This window comes from Lepisosteus platostomus, chromosome 12, assembly GCF_059453375.1.
Source record: "Lepisosteus platostomus isolate fLepPlt1 chromosome 12, fLepPlt1.hap1, whole genome shotgun sequence".
Lineage (NCBI taxonomy): Eukaryota > Metazoa > Chordata > Actinopteri > Semionotiformes > Lepisosteidae > Lepisosteus > Lepisosteus platostomus.
The window spans coordinates 22,117,975-22,126,456 of NC_142622.1; positions in this window are offsets into that span (position 1 = coordinate 22,117,975).

The following is an 8,482-nucleotide window of genomic DNA, read 5'->3' on the forward strand; positions in this document are numbered from 1 at the left end:
GCATGTCTCTGAAATCCCCCAAAAAGCTTCCTAACAATAGCGTGAGATATTTGTGCAAGTTCATTAATTGGGAAGAAGAAAATGAACTTCGTTTTCCAGACTCCTGCCTCTGTCCTTTTCGTTCTGCCTCCAGTACAGATTTGTTTCCTGCATGCGTATTTATAATCACAGCGTCCTGTACTCTTTCCCTGTCCCATATTAAAGCGCATTCACCCCAAACTTCGAGCCTGAGCTTAAAATTTCACTTTGTTTCTACAGTGCCTGCAAGCCACAGTACGATGAGGGTTTGTACATCTGGCAGCTCTGAGAACCCCTTTCAGAGACAAGTCTCTTCTCAGGACAGTACTTGAAAGGTGAGGAAGAGGTGTCAGCATGGATCATCACACTGCCTTGCACTCTCCTGCAGGCACTTCTAAATAAAGGGCCTGCAAATGGCAGTCTGTGCCAGCTGCGAGTCCTCTGTCAGGTAAAATATAGCCAAAACAAAAGTGATTGGGCTGCCTAAGAAGGAATCAATGTCTGTAGATCCAGTGAAAAAGAAACAAAAATCAGTTTTAGGGGGTCTGCAAAACCACCATTATTTAGACTTGGCCGCTGTCCATCTTGAATCTAAGTCTTAAGCCATGACTTCTTAATAACTAGAACAATAGTGGACCCTGTTTCTGTGTTACTTTTTTCATTGAGATTTCATAGTTTTTTGCAGTACGTCCCTACAGATTACATTGATCTTTGCTGTATGAACATTGGATCACTTAAGTAATTGAGATAAGCCTTTGTGTCTCTGCTGGACAAGGGATAGAGACCCCTGACCTAGTGACAAGGAATAGTTGTACCTAGGATTCAGTGTTATTGCAAAGAGTATGAATAGGGTGTCAATTTCAAGGTGCAGGAGTCTTGAGATTTCTGTGCCTGTCTCACAGTTCAGAGCTAATCCAGACTTCGGTCACTATGAGACCCCTATTTCCCCTCCCAATACAATCCTGCCTCAGAGTGTAATTTTAAATGCAGAATTTGAATCAGGGCTTAACCAATTAGACAAATTAATTTAAGCAGCTAGAACAAACAGAGAAACCCAGGTTGATTAAGGTCCAGAGATAGGCGCTGTCAGAGGGACTAAATCACAAGCTACACCCAAGCCTGTCTCAAGGGAGTCTGTCTCCTTCAAGTTTCTGTGAGTGTCAGTGTACATCAGGGTCTTATAGGCTCTACAGGAGTCCCTGGTTGATACCTTGGGTTTTATACCGCTCACACCAAAGAACATAGGAGGCTGATTGCTCACCTAGCTGTTCATAGATTTACACAGAGCTCCGATATATTCAAGATGGGCTGCCTTGACAGAACAGAAATAACCTGCATGCAGCATTAACAACGGCATTAAAAAAAATTAAAAATAAACAGAGTTTAATGACAGGAAATTGATTCCAGTTGTCAGATCACGTATAGACAAGCATGGCTGTTATCTGGTAGCCTGTTCTTGTGTCATACAGAGTCTGCGACTCTCTGCCTTTGCTTCTGGACTGTGAACCTCAAGTGCTCTTGTGTGACACTTCTCGATATAGCAGTGTCTGTGCTCCACTCACTGTCGGACAGATGACAGTGAGTCACCACAAGGCAGCCAGGCTAGAATCACTCTCTCTCTTCCCACTTTCAGCCTTGCACATCTACTTCTCCCTATCTCAACAATATTGTGGTCTGCCTCTTTCCTGTGAACTTGCGTGTGAAGCACAAAACACAAAAATGGGGGGATTATACTTATACAAGGTCAGGACTGGGGTTGTGTATAGGGATGTGCTATTTGATACTTCAATAGCCATTTATTCTCCTGGAGAGTTTTTAAATAGAAGGACTGGAAATGGTTTCATTTGTCTTTTGCTTGTGCTTGATTCACAGGGGAGAGATAAAGAGCAGAGAAAGGGGAGAAAGAAGGACAAGAGTAGGAAGGTAGGATGACTGACAGTCCACTCTGGCAGATGGTCAGTACATAAGATACCTGTATCTCCTCGCTGACCTCACACGTTGGTGCCAACCTTTTCTTTCAACCTGTGAGGGCCAGACAAATGCAATAGCGTCCAGCATACAAACCTTTCCAGATCAATGTGTGGTTAGTTTTGTTTTTTCAAATTAAAAATCACTTTCAAAAGAATAACTGTCCATATGTTCTGAGCTGGCAAAGTAGGACTATGCAATGTCAAGATACAGAGTGAGGAGGTGAATATATAGTAGAAAATAGGATGTGAAAACAAGTGGAGCTTCTGTGATCTATGCAATGACATTGCAATTACTGTATACTGTCCTGTATCCGGGAGATTCAAGTGAAAACTAGATCTAATACTGGTGCTTAGATCTAAGCAATGAAGTTGTTTCCAAGAGATTTTGCTTCAGCACCAGGTCTACATACAGTAACCAGTTCAGGCAGTTCTGTCACACTCTGAAATGAAATGCTTGAGAGACTTATAAAACGTTTTTGTTTTCTTGTTTTTCTAATTTACTTTTTTGTTGTGTTTCCTTCCGATACAGAATTAGATATATCCTATGAACCCAATGCACAATTTGGCAGCTACAGTATATCCTTGTCAGTCCCTGATTATACGGTCCTTTGAGTACGTAATGCTGGCAAGGGAGTAGAATGGAGGCCAGAAGTCACTGATATAGCAAGATAGTCTAGTAGTTCTCTATTATTAACAAAAGCTGTACAGAGATATCCAAGAAAAAACACTAAGCTGTTTGAAGATCATTGTAGAAGCAGAGCGACATGATAGGAGTTTTTCTTGTTCTAAAATTTGTGAAGAAAAGCTGTGCTTTAAACAAACAATTTGGTGAATGGGCATCAACTTCTGAAATTACAAGGATCATGTGCAATCTGGTATTACTGAGATGTGCTGCCATTTTCTTTATTTGCTAATATTTTTAGCATTAAGGGTGTAGTGTGCTCTCTGAAGGCACCAGTTCTGTAGGGTTTGGGCATTTACTGGGACAATTATTAATTGTAGCAGTAAATCACAAAATTGATTCTTTTGATGGCTTTAGAATCCAACCGTGCGATATAACTCAAACAACGCACACACACGGGTACTAATACACGAGGATACATTTATTAATACATAAAATATGCATGTAAACCTAACAGATCTTATCGAGAGGGTTATCAGAATACAAAAGGTATATATTCAGTCAGTTACGAAGTGTTACACATATCAAGAGGACATACGTTCAGTATATCATTCATTTAGACCGTTTCATAAAGTGAACTTGGTTACAACTTCTACATTAGATACTGAAAACAAGTACATAACTCTTAGGAATTAAATTGATATCAACTGGTTGGGATAACAATTGAATTCTCAAGCAGTAATGCAGTGAAGTTGAATACTCATCCAATCTCTGGTGATTCAGATCTCCTGCGGGCTCTCTGGCTCCGTGCCAGGCTGTGCTGTGCTGCTTGCGATGGTGCACTGCTGATGCTCACTGACCGGCTAGTTAGTGTTGGCTTTAACAAGCAAAGTTGTGCTCAGGAGAAAAGATGACTGTGGATCCCAGCAAGTCAGGAAGAGGACCGGTTCGTTCCTGATGAAGCACTAGTTCTGAATAGTGATTCAGCTGTCCACAGTTCCGACCTGTTCATGAGGCTTGCTGCTGATGCTAACCTCGGGTGGATCCACTGGTTACTCTCTGGCAACCTCCGCTCTAGACTCTTAGAACAAAAAAAAAGTTCTGGCACTTGGACACACTGGCCATTCCGTAGTTGTCCGGGCTGAGTCTCAGGATGGTCAGGAGGCGCGCTGCGAGAATGTCCTGCCCTTGGGAGCCTTCTGCTCCTGGGCCGTCCTGCCCTGGAATTCTCCTTTGAATTCCCTTTAGAAAAGTCCACAAAATTCTCCTGCTGGAAAAGTCCACTACAGGCTCTCTGTGTTGCCTGTTTTTACCTGGAGGAACTTCAGCTCGTTCATTGGCTGAAAGTTCCATGGGCATCAGAGTCCCACATGGGTTACTCAGCCCTACCAGTCCCTGATTGGTTGATCAAGGTGAGATATGAGTCACTTACTCCTGACACCTAGGAATGCAGTCCAGATGTCCATCTAGCACTCCCTAGACAGATAGGCGCCAATGGATGACCATTGATCATGATAGCCAGGCTTAGCTAAGTGCATCCCCCTTTGGGAGCTGTCCCTTATCAAAAGAAAACATCTTTAAATCAGCCTGCATGAATAGCTTCTCTGTGGCTGCACCACAGAGATGAACAGAGAGATGGGGCCTCATTTGGGAAAAGCTCAGCAACACTTAATTCTTTCTTATTAATAAGCCTCGCCGCTACAAAGGAGATGTGCTGAAGCTCTGTACTTCAATCCTAAGAGAAGATACCCAAACCACAAGACTTTTAAGTCATGATTATGTAGTGTTTTAAAACCAATTGCAGGAAACCAGCAGGTTTTAGAGTAGTGGTGGACAGTCCTGGTCCTGTAGGGTCAGTGTGTCTGTAGGTTTCCTAGCTCTCTTCAAAACAGAAGCTCTGCTAGAAGCTGTGAAATTGGTCGCTTTAAACCAACAATAAGTTACTGTATGTTGTTAAGATCTGAGCTGGAATGAAACCCTGCAGACACACTGGCCCTCCAGGTCTCTGAATTTCCTCACTTGATTTAGAGAGCTTTGTGTAATACAGCAGTCTTATTTCTTTTTTAAAATACAGGCTTCAACAAAATACATTTCTAGCTGGCAATATTCACGATGGAACTTCACTTGTTTTTGATACTTCCTTTATGTAAAGCAATATCCTGTGAAATGAAAGCATTTCAAGGGTCATGCAACTGTTTTCCCCTGTTTACTCTCCACATAGTGTGAAGATGCAAATCTTAGTTGTATACAGTAAATACTTTTCTTCTTTTAATTTTTCATTCTCGGTGTAGCAGAGAAACTCTGGATTTGCTGATGAAACTCAACAAGGACCTTTTTGTTTCTAATTAAATGGGATTCAGCATGGCTATGGATATTGCCATTACTGGCTGCATTAAGAAAAACAGAGTATAATTCAAATCTTTTTCCTTTTGCCTGCAGTGCACATGCTCTGAATAAGCTCCTTGATGAAGCATCTGCATGTGATGTGGGAACCGTTCGGTGGTAATCAAACCTAAAAAACATAGCAATCATTATATCGGTTTATGTTATCATGGGGAATCTGACATTTCCATGGTAAAGGACTATGACAATATACTGACAGGCATTCAAAATGTAACATAAAAGTTTCTGACATTGCTCTTAAATTGTACAGTTCTTACCTTACTGATCGCCAACACTTTATATTTCTTGGGTGTTTCAGTTCTGATGTTGGGTTTGATAAATCTGGTGTTCCTCAGGACTCAATACTGGATCCTCTACTATTCAGTATTTACATGTTCTAACATGGTCAGCTGTTTAGATCACATGGTCTGAGTGATCATTTGGTGTCGACTTTAAAACCCTTACTGTATGCTCACCTGTAGGGCTCTATATGGCTTAGCACCTCAGTGCCTGATAAGTACTACCCAGCTTTCAACCTTCAATTGTCTGACTCAGGTCTCCTTTTTGTCCCCCAAGCTTGCTTATATTCTATGGGTAACATGACCTTCTCTTGCTATGCCCCAGAGCTCTGCAATTCTATCCCCAAGGATATCAGAGAGACACGTTCTGATCCAGACTCAAAACCTTCTTCTTCGGAAAGGTTTTTATTTAACTGAAGTTTGTGTCTTCCCCTTGCATCCTGTACTGCAATCAAAACCCTTGTTTTTATTGTACTATTTTATCTTTTATCATTGTTTTTAAAATGCGTTATTATTATCAGTGGTAGTAGAAGTAGTAGTTCAGGTGGGTAGCTGCATCAGCATGTGTAGGAATAAGCCTTTTACTTGTTCCAGTAGTAGTAGTTTTGATCAAAGCTCCAAGTTGCTACTTGTTAATCTGCTGTTAATGACATGTGCTGTATCAGGCACAGGCAAGGAACATGAATGAATGACCAATATTTCACCATCTAAACACTGACATTCACCAATATTTTTGTTGCATAAAAGATTACGTGTTTCTTCAGGTCTCTTGCAGAGTACGAGGTCAGTTTCTTCCTCATTCTATAGTAAATTAGTCAAATAATTCATAAAGTGAGCCATGCCTTGACGTGTACACCGTTCAGTTGGTTTAAAATCAGATGGATGCTAAAACTGTTGTTATGTTGTTTTATTATAGTAAAAGGTCTGAGAATTGCTTCATAATATCCTATGTGTGGTTCTCTTCATTTACTGTTTTCTCAGTTGTATTGTTTAAGTTGACTTCTCATTTCATGACATTTTTAAATCAGGACTGGGAACCAAACTGCACATACAGTACATATGCAAAGCATACAAAGACAATGTATACAAGGAAATATATATATAAAGAATATACAAGATATATAAATATATATGTATAAAGAAAATGTATACAAAGACTGGCAAGTAAAGAATAGTACTTTTCCAAGTTCTTCATTTTGATTGAAGTTTTAATCATTCACCTAAAGTGACCAGCTTGTCTCAGGATTAAGAATTTGACACAACCTGTAACACCTGCTTAAAGAAGAGCCCTGAAAGCCTGTTTTGTCAACTCAGATCCTGAACAAAATGCATGGTCATCAACCATGTGCACTCCTGTGTGACAGCAACTTTCTGTATTTCAAAAGAGACTGTGTGTTGTGGAAGAGGTCACTGAGTGAAGCATTCATTATCTGCAGGGTTGTCTTAAACAAGCCTTGCAACACAGCCCTGGTGGTTTATCCCAGCTCTGGCAGGAGATTAAAACAGAAATCCTTACAAGATCTGTACATTCAGAAAGGCTCAGGCATTTATAGAAACATGGTCTAGGGCAGGAAAATACGAAGCTGGATGCAGATTAGTCCTCTCTTAATTCATCTCTGTGCGTAGCATCAGTGGATATGCTGATTCACAGACTCTGACAGGCCTTACTGATGTTAGAAAAAAATTATGAATAGGTTACTTAGATATAAATATACATGCATATATGAATGAGCACATGGATTTTCATAGTTAGTAAAGGAATTTTGTTACTATGGTGTGTTAGGAATTGTGTCTATAACTGTAATATTTAGTGCACTCACTTAGAAATAAAACAGAAGAGTCATGGAGGAGCAGAAGCCCTTGATCTATTTTTAGATACGTTGGAGATTTAAAACAGTGAGAAAAGAAATAGCTGTTGCCGCTTTAGTGCCTAGCAGCCAAAATAAAACAAAACATAAAAGAGAATTCCTTTTATGGAACACCATGAATGTTAAACGAAAACTGTTCTCCTTTTTCAGGGAATCCTCTCCAGTGCTCCCAGTTCAAATGAGAATAATCGCTACAATACTGTACGGTGCCAGGCTGCCCAGTGAACCAGACTATGATAAACGGGAGACCTTCTTCAGTGAGCTGTCTTTAGACTCCAGGACAGCAAACAACGCAAGGCACTCAGGCCATTTGACAGATGCTCACACCTTGAAACTATACACTACTCTTGCCACCTTTTCTTTTTAAAATGCTGACAGATCATTTGGGACAAACTACAGAGACACATGTCTTCTGTCCATTCATCCATTTTCAGTAGCCTCTTCCTTCTCAGAGCATTGTGGTGAGCTGGAGCCTCATCCAGGTGGCACAGGGCACAGGACAGGATGGGACAGTACACACTCTAACAGTCCCTCACACAAGCACTGAAGGGGAAATTCGAAAATGCCAGTTAACCTAACCAGCAGCATGTCATTGAACTGTAAGAGTAAACCAGAGTACCTGGGGAAGGCCCACCTGGACATGGGGAGAACAAGCCCATTCCACACAGCAGGAGTCCCAGTTCTGGGGTCTGGAGTCCAGTATGGAATCCAGATCCCAAGATCTGTTAGGCAATAAAGCAAACTGCCATGTCATCATCCTGTCCCAGAGCAACATATTTTTTTATTTCAATTGATTCCATGTCAAGTGACCTTCTTATCGCTGCATTTGAAGTTCTCTTTCATTTATGCTTTAGAGCACAGTGCTGCACAATATGTTTTCCATCTCAAGCAACTACGCACACCATACCGTGGTATACTCCCTCCCATTGTATACTGGACACTTTTGCACACACCCTTGTCCCCAGCAGTGCCAGCACTTTGCGAAATGACCTTCGGGCATCAGATGGCTCTGTTACCAAGAGGACAGCTGCCAAAATCCCTGTTGTTATGAAGTATTTCTCTTTGCTGGAACAACTAACAGCTGCATTTGAAGGTGACATGAATGTCTTCATATACTTCTATATACTGTATAAAGGGGTGAAAATGTAATAGCTAGAAATTCTAGTGCTTTGAATTTCAACTGAAATGTTGACTCTTATAATGGCAGATAACAAACCTTCCTAGGACAGTTAGGCAGAAACTTCATTTCTGATACGTGATAAGGTACCAACTGTGTGATGTGCAGACAGCTGGATCCTTGCTGAACCAACCATTATACTTTCT